The 17,766-nt window shown below is 46.5% G+C and overlaps 1 protein-coding gene across 2 annotated transcripts in view; it reads left to right on the top strand.

The window, feature by feature from the left end:
- Positions 1-17,766, top strand: part of LOC143023789 (uncharacterized) — a 69,342-nt gene that overhangs the window by 10,361 nt on the left and 41,215 nt on the right. The window lies entirely within an intron of this gene.

The following is a 17,766-nucleotide window of genomic DNA, read 5'->3' as shown; positions in this document are numbered from 1 at the left end:
GGAATTCCGATTACTGGTGAACTAGAAAATATTAATGCCTATAGTTACGAGTACTACAGTAATTCATCTTATTAATCCAGAGAGCTCATTTTGAGTTTATTTGTTCATTTTTTCACTTACTAATCGTATCATTATTATCATGATAAACACACACACACACACACACACACACACACACACACACACATATATATATATATATATACACATATATACACACACACACACACACACACACACATATATATATATATATACATATATATATATAATATATATATATGTATATATATATATATTTATATATCTATATATATAGTTCCTCTCGTCTGAGAACAAGAGATATTCGGCTCGACTGGTTGTTTGGCCACGTTGAGGAGTTTCTTACAGTTTAACATTATTTTGTTGTTCCTTTGCTTAATGCAATGTTCCTATTTCTGATGGTGCTCAAATTTTTGGTCTCAATATTCCTGTGTGTACAAACATTTTAGTAATATTAGCAAAACTATAACAATGTTTATGTGTCATATGTGTTCTAACTGGTATTACTCATGATTGTCTCTGGTCCCCTTAACCCCTTCCATACGGTGCCGCATACGTAGGCGGCATGAGGAGCAAGTGGATACGCGAGGCTGCCATATCGGCGTCTTGATTATATTTATTGTAGTTGCCCCTGTGTAATGACATACTCTCTAAAGTCTAAACTGTCTTCATCACATTTTCTATGGTTATCAATATTCATGGGTGAAAGAGAGAACGATCGATATAAGCGGTGACTATATTTTATGATGCGAGTATTATTACGACACATCGTACGTCTGGCATGTAGTGCTGCCCGTGAAATTTTGGTCCGTACTAAAGAGGTCACCTCAACACCAACAAAGTTAGGAAAGTAATTGGAGATTTAGTTATAGAGATATTATTATAATATTTTCATGTTTGAGTATTTTTTTTAGAACAAGACAAAGTTTATGTACATTTTGTCCAAGTAGTAGATGAACAAAAGGATGGCCCTAAGGTGGGTTACCAAGCAAGATTGATTTTAGCTACATTTTTGTAACATTGGTTTTAAGTAATATAGTGTTTGATGCAATAATTTAAAGTACAATTACTAATGAATGGGGAAGATTGGAATGGTAGGTTCTAAGGAGAAGGCAGAAGGAAGGAAAGATACATGCTCTAAGATTTAACTAGTGTAGAATTTGATAAATGGTTTTGTTACAAATATGTATTAGGAAGGTTGATTTATGAAAATACAGCATTCAGCAAATGTTATGGATCTGTACTCTGTGCAAGTTAAATAACCTAAGATGGTAGATGATCTGCAGGAGGCAGTGAATAGTTGAATTTGCCCCCATATTAAATTGACTGAGCTTTCTAGTACGAGTACTGATGAGAATCACAATACAGAGGTATTGAAAGACATTCCCATTATTGATACAAGGATCTCACAGATTGGCAACCTTGTGGTTGATTTTCCAAATGAGAAGTATACTGGTAGTGACATGCTTATATGGATATGCTTATGCATGCCTAAACATGTGTAGTGAAGCAATAAGATCAAATTGATAACTGATTAAACTGTAATAAGATACTGGTTCTATTCTAGTAGCACACTAATAAAAAAAAAATCATTAGTATCTTTTTTTATTTATTTATTTTTTTGAAAGATTATTTTTTCTATGGAATTTCTTTTCAATATAATATTACCAATTATATATAATAATGATGCCATTTTATTCTAAAAATAGGTTAGGTTAAATATCTGCACTTGTGTGTTTCTGAAATTTTACAGCACATCCCTAGCAGAGCCACTTTTTTACATGGCAACCCCTCCCCTCCCTCCCTGTCCCCTCATGCAGAAAATAGAGAAAACAGGGAGAAATCCCTTTAGGTTGCATAAAAAAAATCATTCATACACAACCATCCTCCACTCACCCATATACCTGCCTCCATCCTCCCTTGCTCAACAGCCATTCCTATCTTGCTCAAAGACCCTTTCATCCCATTGATCTCATCCTTGGATGGGGTGAAAGGGTCATGAATGAAAAGATGATGAAATTAAAGATGATGTGATTTTAGGTATTTGTGGTAGCAACAAAATAAATAATTTTCAACACACATAAATACATCAAGTGTATTTGAAGAGAGAAGTGTCACTTAATAAATGCCAAATATTGTTAGGGTTTTCTAACAATTTTAAAATCTAAAGTAGAGTCTAATTTATAAGTACTGTTAACAACAGAACTCCTGTAGACATGACCACAACCAATACATTCATCAATCAATCAATCTGTTGCTCCAGGTCTCTTGCAGGAGACACACAGCTCCTAGGTATCTGGCTTGGGTCACCAGGAAGGCCCATAATTCACTCAGGGAAGAAATATTGTGTTGTTGTTTAGGAATTGTTATTGTGGGGTGAGGTGCTCTGTGTCTTTTGTGTGGTGGATGCACATAGGACAATGGAAATAAGCTTACATGCTTTTTTGTGTTATCCTCTGCATTTGTAATTGTTACTTCGAACTATGTGTTCTTTTCATTATCTGCATTTCATGTATATTGATTCATTGCCAAATAAACTTTATTAATTATTACTATCATCATCAATTATCATCATCATCAATTATCATTATCATCAATTATCATTATCATCAATTATCATTAATTATCATTATCATTAATTATCATTATCGTTATTGTTATCATCGTTATCTTTATCATCTTTATCATCGTTATCTTTATCATCGTTATCTTTATCATCGTTATCTTTATCATCGTTATCATTATCATCGTTATCATTATCATTGTTATCATCATCATCGTTATCATCATCATCGTTATCATCATCATTGTTGTCATCATCATCATCGTCATCATCATCATCATCATCGTCATCGTCGTCGTCATCATCATCATCATCATCATTATTATTATTATTATTGTTATTATTATGTGTTAGTACTGTTTTAATACTAGAAGGTGTCCTAAATGCCATATCATTTCTGCAGAGGTCTACCATATGCCCTGTAATTTTTTCTATTCTAATTGAATTTACCTCATCAATTACACAACCTCTTGTTGACCGAAGATCTTCCATAAAGGTATGCTTTTTCTGACAAAGTATTTTTTGGTTGCATAATGTGTGTATGCTCCCCTTTTTCACTATATATGGTCACTTAATGATGGTGGAAAGATGAGTAGCTGAAGTAAGTGTAGTATATTAATTTTGTTATAAAATAGTGCTCTTATTATTTATGTGGCAATATCTTCTGAACAAAAAAAAAAGTTTATATGAAAAATATCTTTAAAAAACAAAAATTAAAAAGTGAAAATACATGCGAGTTTTTCATCTTTTACTTAGATTATGTTAGGTTGGGTTTGAGTAGGGTAATTTATTTCTTACCCAAAAATGAGAGGAATCAGTATTTTGATTTCATTCATGCAGTTCTGGTGATATTTCACTCATTCTTCCTACCAACCCTGGGGGTTGGGGTGCAGGGCTACTGTGAGGACATAATGTGGAACTATAGGCACACAGTGAATGCTTTTAAGTCTAATGTGTTTTCCTGGGGGTACCCCTGGTCATATAGTATTTCATGTGATTCCAGTGATGCTGATATTCATTAAGATTGCAAACCATTTATCTGGACACTCCTCTCCCCGTAACCTGACCATGTTTGTTCTTTGGAGTCTACCCCAGCCTCTGTGGAGGTGAGGGGAATCATGAGGGAGAGTCTTATATTTATTTAATTGTAGTATACAGGAAAGGAGCAACGCTCATTGGGTCCCATCTCCTATTCCCTAATTTTCTAACATCCCTAGACTCAAATTCATGTACAGTTCCAACTTAATCTATATCTTTGATTTCCAACTATATTTAGCTTTGAATTCATGTACTGTTTGAGCTTGGGCTATATCACCTTCTAAGCTATTCCACATATATATACATCTCTCTTCACATCTTTTATTAATTTACTTCCATGACCTCTTAAAGCCCTCTCATCTTTAATCAGATCTCTTCTATCTTCTTTAATGACCTGAACACTGTAATTATGTCATCTCTTTCTCTTCGTTCTTTCAAAGTTGGTAGGCCCAGTACTTTTAGTCATTCCTCATGGCTTATCTACCAGACTGAGGACCAGTTTGGTTGCTGGTTGTGTTGCCTTCTCCTTGTCTTTCACTACCATTTTGATGATATGTCTCATAAGTGTACTTTATGTGAATCTTATTTTTTCAATCTGAAGAACTGAATTGTCATACAAGAATTCACATGGATGGTAAGTTTTTATTATGTTCTTGAGTCTCCAGTTATTACTTGGCCCCCAACTTTGAAGAGAACTTACACAAATGATCTTCATTGGTTTTCCATAAGAATATGAAGATGCATACAAGAGATCACATGGGTTATAAGTCTCATAAATGCATTTCATGCGACTCTTCATTTGCTCAAGATGGTGATCTGAATCGTCATATGAAAAAGTCACACTAGTGAAAAGCCTCACACATGTACTTGTGTATCTTCATTTTTTCGATTTGGAGATTTGAATTGCCATGTGAGTATCCACTCAGGTGATAATAATATAATAATAATAATCTTTTATTTTGGCACTGAATCAATATACATGAAATGCAGATAATGGAAAGAACACATAGTTCGAAATAACAATTACAATTGCAGAGGATAACACACAAAAGTATGTACAATTGCCGAGGATAACACAAAAGCATGTAAGCTTATTTCCATTGTTGTCCTCAATGCTTATTTCCATTGTGTGCCTTCTATATGTGAATCTTCATTCTATCTGGGCATCTAAGTAACCATATGTTAATTTACACAAATACTAAACCTTATAATGGTACTCTATGCCAACGGACACTAAGTGCTCAGGATGCAATCACCACACGGAAGACAGGTGGTGAGGAGCCTATACCATTAGGCATATAGTTGCGGCCAAAGCTGTCACCTTTGCCTTGTGTGCTTGGACTCTTGGGGCAAGTAACAGTCACCTCTGGGAATCAGAGAGAAGTGCAGGACTTAAAACCCACAACTAAGTGAATACAAGAACAGCACATTTCCAATTATGTCACTAGTTATATTACACAGTCTTACACTCTCACTCCAGATGACTTGTAGTCTGTGGGCTAAATGATTGCTGTAGCCCATTTCTTGGGCATCATAAGTCTCCTGTAAGAGAGAATTGAGCAATGGATTGATTTAATGTTAGACTAAAATGTCTTAAAAATGTTGAAAAGAGCAAATACTCGATAGTGATTTATAAGTATTATTATTTTAATGTAATGAAATTGTATGGTTATAAGTGAGTGTATGAATGTCCTTTAACTTGTACTTTGAATGTTTGGACTTCTTCCCTTGTAAAGTTTGAGCATTACATGTGAAAAACTTCAGAAATATTGCCGAGCGCTGCTAAATATCTTTGAGTAATTAATTTTAAATGAACAAGTTGGCCCTCTATACCATTCTTTCAAATGAGTCCATAACATTAGTAAATAAAAAGATGCCTGAAGAAAAAATTAGTCTTATAGTGAAAGAAAAGAAGTACTGTAGCTACTAGTTAACTTGTACAATGTATGTTTTGAAAATAATAGTTGTTGCCTTGAGTTTATTTGTAATATTTTTTGCATGTGTTTACTTTCTGTTGGAGTGCTTTCTGTTGAGGATTTAGTATGTGGGCAATAGGTCAAGTTTGTGTACTATTTTATAATGTGATTAGTGTGATGCATTGTTCACATGGCAGCTGGTGCTGCTCATGAGAATTTGACTCGTACTGACAGGTTGTCTTTTATTAACTCTCCCAAATCTTTCTCCTTATGAGGACCACAATGGAAATAAGCATACATGCTTTTTTGTGTTATCCTCAGGAAATATAATTGTCATTTCCAACTATGTGTTCTTTTCATTATCTGCACTTCATGTATATTGATTCAATGAATGCGCGAGTGGTTACCACTTATGATGTACTGGTATAAATTTTATGTAATTTTTTAGCTTAGCTAGTTATGGTATTGTCAATTATTTATTGTTATTCTTGTCTATATTATGTTATTTTACTCTTGTGTTAACTCGTATGTAAACTGTCGGAAATAGATGTAGTCACTAAGAATGGTGACAATCGGTAACTGACTCAGGAGAAGTCACCGCGCCCCAGCTTCAAGGCGTGGGGTTCTCTCTTTCGCTCTCACTTTCCAACCCTCGAACAAAGCAGATTTCTAATCTGCTCTCCCATCGCTACCCTAGGGTAGCGTGGTAACGTATTTTGTATATTAAGTTGGGGGTAGGAAAAAGCCCAGATGGTATTGGTACAACCTTGCAGGTGAAGGATAATATTGGACCCAGGCTTCTTATGTCAACCTCGCCGTGCACTGTGCCAAACTCTCATGCTGGGCTAAGTTTTGGCCAAATCGGTCACCTGCCAATTTTCGGCAAAATTCATGGGTCTCTTTGAAATTTTTTCCATTTTGGGTCATTTTGGTCACCTGCCCCGATTTACCCACCATCTCAAAGCGGTCAGGGCTCCTGTGGGGTTCACTTGGACACCGCTCAGGCCAACAGTTGGACCTTTTCTCCCATTTTTCACTTTTGGGCCTCTGGCGCCCGTACTGTTGGCTTGAGCAGTGTCCAAGTGGACCCCACAGGAGCCCTGACCGCCCTCGACCTGTGGGTGAGATGATGGGTAGATTGGAGCAGGTGACCAAAATGACCCCTCAAAATAGGCAGGTGTCCGATTTGGCCCTAACTGAGCCCAGAGGAAGAGAGTCGGCCACAGTGGACGGCGAGGTAGACGCGAGGAGCCTGGACCCAATGGCGTGGCTGTCGCATTCCTCCAAATTTGGGCCTTTTCTCCGATTTTCCCTTTTGGGATTCTGGCGCCCGTAGTGTTGGCTTGAGCAGTGTCCAAGTGGACACCACAGGAGCCCTGACCGGCCGCGACCTGGGGGTGAGATGGTGGGTAGATTAGAATAGGTGACTGACATGACCCCTCAAAATTTGCAAGGATTTTGGCCAAAATCGACAGGTACCCGATTTGGCCCTAACTTAGCCCTGAGGGAGAGAGCCGGCCACAGTGGACGGCGAGGTAGACACGAGGAGCCTGACCAAGGGCGTGGCTGAGGCACCCCTCCAAATTTGGGCCTTTTCTCCCATTTTTCACTTTTGGGCCTCTATCGCCCGTACAGTTTGCTTGAGCGATGTCCAAGTGGACCCCACAGGAACCCTGACCAGCCGCGACCTGTGGGTGAGATGATGGGTAGATTGGAGCAGGTGACCAAGATGACCCCTCAAAATAGGCAGTTGCCCGATTTGGCCCTAACAGCCCAGAGGGAGAGGGTGGGCCACAGTGGACGGCGAGGTAGACGCGAGGAGCCTGGACCCAACGGCGTGGCTGTTGCACCCCTCCAAATTTGGGCCTTTTCTCCCATTTTTCACTTTTGGGCCTCTGGCGCCCTTACTGTTGGCTTGAGCGGTGTCCAAGTGGACATTATAGTAGCCCTGACCAGCCGTGACCTGTCGATGGGATGGTGTGTACATTAGAGCCAGGTGACCAAAATTACCCCTCAAAATCTGCAAGGGTACCCATGGATTTTGGCCAAAATCGGTAGGTGCCCGATTTGGCCCTAACTTAGCCCAAAGGAAAGACTCTGCCACAGTGGACGGCGAGGTAGGCGCGAGGAGCCTGGGCCCAAGAGCGTGGCTGTGGCACCCCTCCAAATTCGGGCCTTTTCTCCTACAGTATATTTCACTTTTGGGCCTCTGGCGCCCGTGTAACTAGTGAGCTGTTACTGGGCTAGTGACACAGGGAGAAATTGACAGTCGGTCTAGGTTAGGTACTTTATTGAAAGGACACTGGAATGCACACATAAACGCATGTTGGCAGGCCCGAGTCTGAAAGAATACTGACCGTGACCTGACCTCACACGCCTTTAAGTACCCTCGGGGCGTACCGAAAAGTAGCGTCCCTCAGGCTGGGACAGGGTTGCCGGGCGTAACCCGGAATTGTGTTTTTGGTAGCCTACAAATATATTACAAGAGTATTATGGCCATGCTCTGACGCATAAGGCTAGTTGTCCTTACACTTTCTCCCAAGAGGCTGCTCACCACATGCCTCAATATGTTCTTGCGGGGGACTGTTCACCACACCAGTACTGTTGGCTTGAGCGGTGTCCAAGTGGACCCTACAGGAGTCCTGACCAGCCGAGACCTGTGGGTGAGATGTTGGGTAGATTGGAGCAGGTAACCAAAATGCCCCCTCAAAATCTGCAAGGGGGCCCATGGACTTTGGCTAAAATCGGCAGGTGCCACATAGGACGGCGAGGTAGACGCGAGGAGCCTGGGCCCAAGGGTGTGGCTGTGGCACCCCTCCAAATTTGGGCCTTTTCTCCCATTTATCACTTTTGGGCCTCTGGCGCCCTTACTGTTGGTTTGAGCGGTGTCCAAGTGCCCACAGGAGCCCTGACCAGCCGCCACCTGTGGGTGAGATGGTGGGTAGATTGGAGTAGGTGACCAAAATGGCCCCTCAAAATCTGCAAGGGTTTTGCCCATTGATTTTAGCCAAAATCGGCAGGTGCCCGATTTGGCCCTAATTTACCCCAGAGGGAGAGATTCAGCCACAGTGGACAGGGAGGTAGGCGCGAGGAGCCTGGGCCCAAGGGCGTGGTTGTGGCACCCCTGTGGTGAACAGTCCCCCATATGTACGTCTATGCGACATTTTGGCTTATAGTATGGTCGCTGCAGAAATGGGATGGACAAGGTATGTATATGTGGTGTAGAAACAGCTGGCCTTCGGCCTTGTTTTACTATTGTGTAGGTTAAGTCCATATTACGCCTGTAGTACAGGCATTTGTCTCCTCATGAAAGCACAACCTAGGCCCTGCCAAGCCATGTTTCAGTGAGGCTGGGTCCTTTGCTACTGTAGCGCACGCAAGATGTGTATATAAGGAGCCAGGCTTTGGTCTCCATGGGCAGTTCTCTATAGCACTTGTACTCAGCGGTGCTCGTCCTCAGACCCACGCGGTTACTTTGCGGTCGGGCACGCCTCGGAGCCTGAGCGCCGACCCAGCCTAGGTCGACACTCGCACTAACCAGATAAAATCCAGCAACCCACTCGAGCTTCATTCACTTCCTCATCACCATAGTCCAAGTAACATACATGCCTTGTTATATTGGTAACCGGGGGGGGGGGGGAGTTTTGACGCGCTACGACCGACAACGACTAGCTGCTGCACCCTACACACCACTAACGTCACCCCGACGAGGAGGTTATCGCTTCCACTGACGTCCCTCATGACCGCTTCCTCACTCGACGTCACGACCTCCCCTTCGCTCGACGTCACGACCGCCTCTTCGCTCGGCGTCATGACCGCCCCTTCGCTCGACGTCACGGCCGCCTCTTCGCTCGACGTAATGATCGCCTCTTCGCTCGACGTCACGATCGCTAGAAATCGACGTAACGACCGCCTCCTCGCTCGACGTCACGATCGATGCAAATCGACGTCGCTACCTCAGGGAAGCCACCGCTTCCAACATTTGCTCTCTGCACCGCCTCCAGGGAGTTTGAGCTTCCACTGACGTCCCTCACGGCCTCTCCCCCGCATTGGACGTCACGAGCGACGCAGATCGACGCCGCTACTTCAGTGAAGCCACCGCTTTCAACATTTGTTGTCTGCGCCATCTCCAGGGAGATCCCGTTTCCACTGACGTCGCTCAAGGCCCCTTCCCCGCACTAGATGTCACGATCGTCGCAGATCGACATCACTATTTCAATGATGTCGCCACCACTACCAACGACACCCAGCCCCACCATCTCACCCACAGGTTGAGTGCGGCAAGGGTTGACGTGGAGTTCAATTTGACACCACTTAGGTCGACGGTATGGGTGCCAGAGGCCCAAAAGTCAATACTGGGTTAAAAGGCCCAAATTTGGAGGGTTGCTACCGCCACGTCCTTGGGCTCAGGCTGCTCATGTCTACCTTGCTGTGCAAAATGAGATTTTTTTGGATTTTGGGTTATTTTGGTCACTTGCTCCGATTTATCCGCCATCTCACCCACAGGTTGAGTGCGGCCAGGGTTGACGTGGAGAACAATTTGACACCACTTAGGCCGACGGTATGGGTGCCAGAGGCCCAAAAGTCAATACTGGGTTAAAAGGCCCAGATTTGGAGGGTTCCTACCGCCACGTCCTTCGGCTCAGGCTGCTCATGTCTACCTTGCTGTGCAATGTGTCTGACTCTCTCCCTGTGGAGCAAGTTTGGATCAAATCGATCACCTTCGTATTTTCGGCAAAATTCATGGGGTTACTCCTTTGAGATTTTTCGGATTTTGGGTTATTATGGTCACCTGCTCCGATTTACCCGCCATCTCACCCACAGGTTGAGTGCGGCCAGGGTTGCCGTGGAGTTCAATTTGACACCACTTAGGCCGACGGTATGGGTGCCAGAGGCCCAAAAGTCAATACTGGGTTCAAAGGCCCAAATTTGGAGGGTTGCTACCGCCACGTCCTTGGGCTCAGGCTGCTCATGTCTACCTTGCTGTGCAGTGTGTCCGAATCTCCCTGGGGGGCAAGTTTGGATCAAATCGATCACCTTCGGATTTTGGGTCATTTGGGTCACTTGCTCCGATTTACCCGCCATCTCACCCACAGGTCGAGGGCGGCTAGGGCTGCCGTGGAGTCCAATTTGACACCACTCAGGCCAACGGTATGGGTGGCACAGGCCAAAAGGTGATTACTGGGTGAAAAGGCCCAAATTTGGAGGGGTGCCACTGCCACGCCCTTGGACTCAGGCTGCTCACGCTTACCTTGCTGTGCACTTTGACCGACTCTCTCCCTGTGGGGCAAGTTTGAACCAGATCGGTGACCTTCGAATTTTCGGCTAAATTTATGGGGCCTTTGAGATTTTTTTGATTTTGGGTCATTTTGGTCACTTGCTCCGATTTACCCGCCATCTCATCCACAGGTCGAGGGCGGATACGGCTGCCGTGGAGTCCAATTTGACACCACTCAGGCCAACGGTATGGGTGCCAGAGGCCAAAATGTGATTACTGGTTGAAAAGGCCCAAATTTCGAGGGGTACCACTGCCACGCCCTTGGACTCAGGCTGCTCATGCTTACCTTACTGTGCACTTTGTCCGACTCTCTCCCTGTGGGGCACGTTTGGACCCAATCGGTGACTTTCGAAATTTCGGCTAAATTCCTTTGAGATTATTTTTATTTAGGGTCGTATTGGTCACTTGCTCCGATTTACCCGCCATCTCACCTACAGGTCGAGGGCGGCTAGGGCTGCCGTGGAGTCCAATTTGACACCACTCAGGCCAACAGTATGGGTGGCAGAGGCCAAAACTTGATTACTGGGTGAAAAGGCCCTTGGACTTGGGGTGCTCATGTTTACCTTGCTGTGCACTTTGACAGACTCTCTCCCTGTGGGGCAAGTTTGGACCAAATCGGTGACCTTCGAATTTTCGGCTAAATTCATGGGGTTAATCCTTTGAGATTTTTTTAGATTTTGGGTCATTTTGGTCACTTGCTCCGATTTACCCGCCATCTCACCCACAGGTGGAGGGCGGCTAGGGCTGCCGTGGAGTCCAATTTGACACCACTCAGGCGTGCCAGAGGCCAAAAGGTGATTACTGGGTGAAAAGGCCCAAATTTGGAGGGGTGCCACTGCCACGCCCTTGGACTCAGGCTGCTCATGTTTACCTTGCTGTGCACTTTGATCGACTCTCTCCCTTCGGAGCAAGTTTGGACCAAATCGGTGACCTTCGAATTTTCGGCTAAATTCATGGATTTTTTTTTATTTTGGGTCATTATGGTCACTTGCTCCGATTTACCCGCCATCTCACCCACAGGTTGAGGGCGGGTAGGGCTGCCGTGGAGTCCAATTTGACACCACTCAGGCCAACAGTATGGGTGGCAGAGGCCAAAAGGTGATTACTGGGTGAAAAGGCCCAAATTTGGAGGGGTGCCACTGCCACGACCTTGGACTCAGGCTGCTCATGCTTACCTTGCTTTGCACTTTGCCCGACTCTCTCCCTGTGGGGCAAGTTTGGACCAAATCGGTGACCTTCGAATTTTCGGCTAAATTCATGGGGTCCTTTGAGATTTTTTTGATTTTGGGTCATTTTGGTCACTTGCTCCGATTTACCCGCCATCTCACCCACAGGTCGAGGGCGGGTAGGGCTGCCGTGGAGTCCAATTTGACACCACTCAGGCCAACGGTATGGGTGCCAGAGGCCAAAATGTGATTACTGGTTGAAAAGGCCCAAATTTCGAGGGGTACCACTGCCACGCCCTTGGACTCAGGCTGCTCATGCTTACCTTGCTGTGCACTTTGACCGACTCTCTCCCTGTGGGGCAAGTTTGGACCAAATCGGTGACCTTCGAATTTTCGGCTAAATTCCTTTGAGATTTTTTGGATTTTGGGTCATTTTGGTCACTTGCTCCGATTTACCCGCCATCTCACCCACAGGTCGAGGGCGGCTAGGGCTGCCGTGGAGTCCAATTTGACACCACTCAGGCCAACGGTATGGGTGGCAGAGGCCAAAAGGTGATTACTGGGTGAAAAGGCCCAAATTTGGAGGGGTGCCACTGCTGCTCATGCTTACCTTGCTTTGCACTTTGACCGACTCTCTCCCTGTGGGGCAAGTTTGGACCAAATCGGTGACCTTCGAATTTTCGGCTAAATTCATGGGGGTTAATCCTTTGAGATTTTTTGGATTTTGGGTCATTTTGGTCACTTGCTCCGATTTACCCGCCATCTCACCCACAGGTCGAGGGCGGGTAGGGCTGCCGTGGAGTCCAATTTGACACCACTCAGGCCAACGGTATGGGTGGCAGAGGCCAAAAGGTGATTACTGGGTGAAAAGGCCCAAATTTGGAGGGGTGCCACTGCCACGCCCTTGGACTCAGGCTGCTCATGTTTACCTTGCTGTGCACTTTGACCGACTCTCTCCCTGTGGGGCAAGTTTGGACCAAATCGGTGACCTTCGAATTTTCGGCTATATACATGGGATTTGAGATTTTTTTGATTTTGGGTCATTTTGGTCACTTGCTCCGATCTACCCGCCATCTCACCCACAGGTCGAGGGCGGGTAGGGCTGCCATGGAGTCCAATTTGACACCACTCAGGCCAACAGTATGGGTGGCAGAGGCCAAAAGGTGATTACTGGGTGAAAAGGCCCAAATTTCGAGGGGTGCCACTGCCACGCCCTTGAACTTAGGGTGCTCATGTTTACCTTGCTGTGCACTTTGACAGACTCTCTCCCTGTGGGGCTAGTTTGGACCAAATCGGTGAACTTCGAATTTCGGCTAAATTTGGTCCAAACTTGCGCCACAAGTACACAGTGGGATAGGGTGCACATCACCGTAGACAGCACAATCCTCAGACCAAGGGTGTGGCCGTCAGAGCCCTCCAAACTTCGGCCTTTTGACGTTTAGGCCTGTGGCACGGATACCGTGTGCCTGACTGGTGTGCCATTGCACTGCAGGGCATCCCAGGCCGCCCCGGACCTGTGGGTGTCATAGCGGGTAAATCGCTGGAGGTGACCAAAATGACCCAAAATCAAAAAAATCTCTAAGGGGCCCCATGGAATTTGGGGGGAAATCCGAAGCTCAGCGATTTGGTCCAAACTTGCGCCACAAGTACACAGTGGGATAGGGTGCACATCACCGTAGACAGCACAATCCTCAGACCAAGGGTGTGGCCGTCAGAGCCCTCCAAACTTCGGCCTTTTGACGTTTAGGCCTGTGGCACGAATACCGTGTGCCTCACTAAGTTCATGGGGTTAATCTTTTGAGATTTTTTGGATTTTGGGTCATTTGGTCACTTGCTCCGATCTACCCGCCGTCTCACCCACAGGTCGAGGGCGGGTAGGGCTGCCGTGGAGTCCAATTTGACACCACTCAGGCCAACGGTATGGGTGCCAGAGGCCAAAAGGTGATTACTGGGTGAAAAGGCCCAAATTTGGAGGGGTGCCACTGCCACGCCCTTGGACTCAGGCTGCTCATGTTTACCTTGCTGTGCACTTTGACAGACTCTCTCCCTTCGGAGCAAGTTTGGACCAAATCGGTGACCTTCGAATTTCGGCTAAATTCATGGGGTCCTTTGAGATTTTTTGGATTTTGGGTCATTTTGGTCACTTGCTCCGATCTACCCGCCATCTCACCCACAGGTCGAGGGCGGGTAGGGCTGCCGTGGAGTCCAATTTGACACCACTCAGGCCAACAGTATGGGTGCCAGAGGCCAAAAGGTGATTACTGGGTGAAAAGGCCCAAATTTGGAGGAGTGCCACTGCCACGCCCTTGGACTCAGGCTGCTCATGTTTACCTTGCTGTGCACTTTGACCGACTCTCTCCCTTCGGAGCAAGTTTGGACCAAATCGGTGACCTTCGAATTTTCGGCTAAATTCATGGGGTCCTTTGAGATTTTTTGGATTTTGGGTCATTATGGTCACTTGCTCCGATTTACCCGCCATCTCACCCACAGGTCGAGGGCGGCTAGGGCTGCCGTGGAGTCCAATTTGACACCACTCAGGCCAACAGTATGGGTGCCAGAGGCCAAAAGGTGATTACTGGGTGAAAAGGCCCAAATTTGGAGGAGTGCCACTGCCACGCCCTTGGACTCAGGCTGCTCATGTTTACCTTGCTGTGCACTTTGACCGACTCTCTCCCTGTGGGGCAAGTTTGGACCAAATCGGTGACCTTCGAATTTTCGGCTAAATTCATGGGGTCCTTTGAGATTTTTTGGATTTTGGGTCATTATGGTCACTTGCTCCGATTTACCCGCCATCTCACCCACAGGTCGAGGGCGGCTAGGGCTGCCGTGGAGTCCAATTTGACACCACTCAGGCCAACGGTATGGGTGCCAGAGGCCAAAAGGTGATTACTGGTTGAAAAGGCCCAAATTTGGAGGGGTGCATTACTCGCCTATACCACGCTTTTTAATTTCAGTAAACAAGTCCCAAGACAATGGGAACATAACACTACATTAAAACACCGGGACACGTACCCTAGTACACGCACACTGGTACACGTATACCAATACACTAGTACATTAATTCACTAGTGCTAGTTCACTGATACCAGTACACTTGTACTGTTAATACGCTTGTAAACAAGTATTAGTACACTAGCACTGATGATGAAACGCTGGAGGACTTTGCTACGTACACAAACAACTTCTATCTGGAGTAATTCTTTATTATCCATTTTTTCTTAATCGAGAGAATAAATAACAATATCACAAATAAACATGCCCTCATACCTTTGGCGTGGGTTGGCCGAGCCGACAGAGGGAGGGAGTGGCTGGGCGCAATTCTTTGCCTAAAAACTTGCGAGTAAACGTCTAGTTTGAGGAAGAGAAGGAGAAACAGGAGGAGGGCTGCTGGTTGTCTAGTTCGTAGAGGAAGAAGTGGATGAGCAGCAGCTGCCTAGTTAGTGGAAGAGGTGGAGCATCAGCTGCCTGGGTAATGGAGGTGGAGGAGCTGGTTAGTGGAGGAGGAAGTGGAGCAGCAGCTACCTGGTTAGTGGAGGTGGTGGAGCAGCTGTATGGTTAGTGGAGGAAGTGGAGCAGGTGGTGCCTGGTTAGTGGAGGGAGTGGAGCAGCAGCTGCCTGGTTAGAGGAAGAGGATCAGCAGCTGCCTGGTTAGTGGTGGAGCAGCTGGTGTCTGGTTAGTGGAGGAAGAAGAGCAGCAGCTGCCTGGTTAGTGGAGCAGCTGGTGCCTGGTTAGTGGAGGAGGAAGTGGAGCAGCAGCTGGCTGGTTAGTGGAGAAGGAAGTGGAGCAGTTGCTGCCTGGTTAGTGGAGAAGGAAGTGGAACAGCTGGTGCCTGGTTAGTGGAGGAGGAAGTGGAACAGCAGCTGCCTGGTTAGTGGAGGAAGAGGAGCAGCAGCTGCCTGGTTAGTGGAGGAAGAGGAACAGCTGCCTGGTTAGAGGAACAAGAGGATGAGCAGCAGCTGCCTGGTTAGTGGAAGAGGTGGAGCAGCAGCTGTATGGTTAGTGGAGGAAGTGGAGCAGCTGGTGCCTGGGTAGTGGAGGAAATGGAGCAGCAGCTGTTTGGTTAGAGGAACAAGAGGATGAGCAGCAGCTGCCTGGTTAGTGGAGGAAGTGGAGCAGCAGCTGCCAGGGTAGTGGAGGTGGAGCAACAGCTGTATGTTTAGTGGAGGAAGTGGAGTAAGGTGGTGCCTGTTTAGTGGAGGAAGTGGAGCAGCAGCTGCCTGGTTAGAAGAAGAGGGGCAGCAGCTGCCTGGTTAGTGGTGGAGCAGCTGGTGCCTGGTTAGTGGTGGAGCAGCTGGTGCCTGGTTAGTGGTGAAGCAGCTGGTGCCTGTTTAGTGGAGAAGCTGCCTCATTAGCGGAGAAGGAAGTGGAGCAACTGGTGCTTGGGTAGTGGAGGTGAAGCAGATGGTGCCTAGTTAGTGGAGGAGGAGCTGGTGCCTGGTTAGCGGAGAAGCAGCTGCCTGGTTGGTGGAAGAGGTGGAGTAGCTGGTGCCTGGTTATTGGAGGATGTGGAGCAGCTGGTGCCTGGTTAGTGGAGGATGTGGAGCAGCTGGTGCCTGGTTAGTGGAGGAGGTGGAGCAGCCGGTGTCTGGTTAGTGGAGGTGGAGCAGCTGTTGCCTGGGTAGTGGAGGTGGAGCAGTAGCTGCCTGGTTAGTGGAGGCAGAGCAGCTGGTGCCTGGTTAGTGGAGGAAGAGGAGCAGAGGCTGCATGGTTAGTGGAGGTGGAGCAGCTGGTACCTGGTTAGTGAAGGAGCAGTAGCAGCAGCTGCCTCGTTAGTGGAGGAGGAAGTGGAGGTGGAGCAGCAGTTGCCTGAGCAGTGGAGGAAGTGGAGCAGCTGATGCCTGAGTAGTGGAGGTGGAGCAGCTGGTGCCTGGGTAGTGAAGGTGGAGCAGTAGTTGCCTGGGTCGTGGAGGAGGTGGAGCAGCTGGTACCTGGTTAATGGAGGAGTAGCAGCTGCCTGGTTAATGGAGGTGAAGGATCTGGTGCCTGGGTAGTGGAGGTGGAGCAGCTGGTGCCTGGTTAGTGGAGGAGGTGGAGCAGTTGGTGCCTGGGTAGTGGAGGAGGAAGTGGAGCAGTTGGTGCATGGGTAGTGGAGGTGGAGGAGCTGGTGCCTGGGTAGTGGAGGAGCAGCAGTAGCTGCCTGGTTAGTGGAGGTGGAGAAGTTGGTGCCTGGGTAGTGGAGGAGCTGCAGCTGGTGCCTGGTTAGTGGAGGTGGAGCAGCTGGTGCCTGTTTAGTGGAGGTGGAGCAGCTGGTGCCTGGTTAGTGGAGGTGGAACAACTGGTGAAAGCAAGGTGATGAGATATACAAAGGGGTGAGGATGGCAGTAAGCTCTCTTAAAGAAGGGAGGTTAGGGGAGGTGGACAGTTTTAAATATTTTGTGTCACTTGTGGCAGGGAATGGAGGAAGGAGGTAAACTGTAGAATGAAGGATGAAAAGTGTAATAAAAAATGGGTACCTGGGGATGGATGCAAAGACAGAACTGTATAAAAGAGGAGCTTGTACATATGACACTCTATGGGGGCTACTTGGAATTTAAAGGAAATAAAAAAAAATTGAGATGAAGCATTTTGGAAGTATGATAGGTGATACAAGTTGGATAGAGTGAGAAATGAGGAGATGAGGAGGATAGCTGGGGTGGAAAGGGAGCTGGCAGATAGTGCTGATAAAAGAATACTGTGATGGTTTGGGCACATGGGATGGATGAATGTGGGTACATGCCTTGTATGGCTATCCCTCTTACAAAGGGGAAGAAGCCACTTGCTAT

Source organism: Oratosquilla oratoria, unplaced genomic scaffold (assembly GCF_046742065.1).
Source record: "Oratosquilla oratoria isolate Oo_2021 unplaced genomic scaffold, ASM4674206v1 SCAFFOLD61, whole genome shotgun sequence".
Classification (NCBI taxonomy): domain Eukaryota; kingdom Metazoa; phylum Arthropoda; class Malacostraca; order Stomatopoda; family Squillidae; genus Oratosquilla; species Oratosquilla oratoria.
The sequence above is the reverse complement of the archived record's forward strand: the minus strand, read 5'-3'. Positions and strand labels throughout refer to the sequence as shown.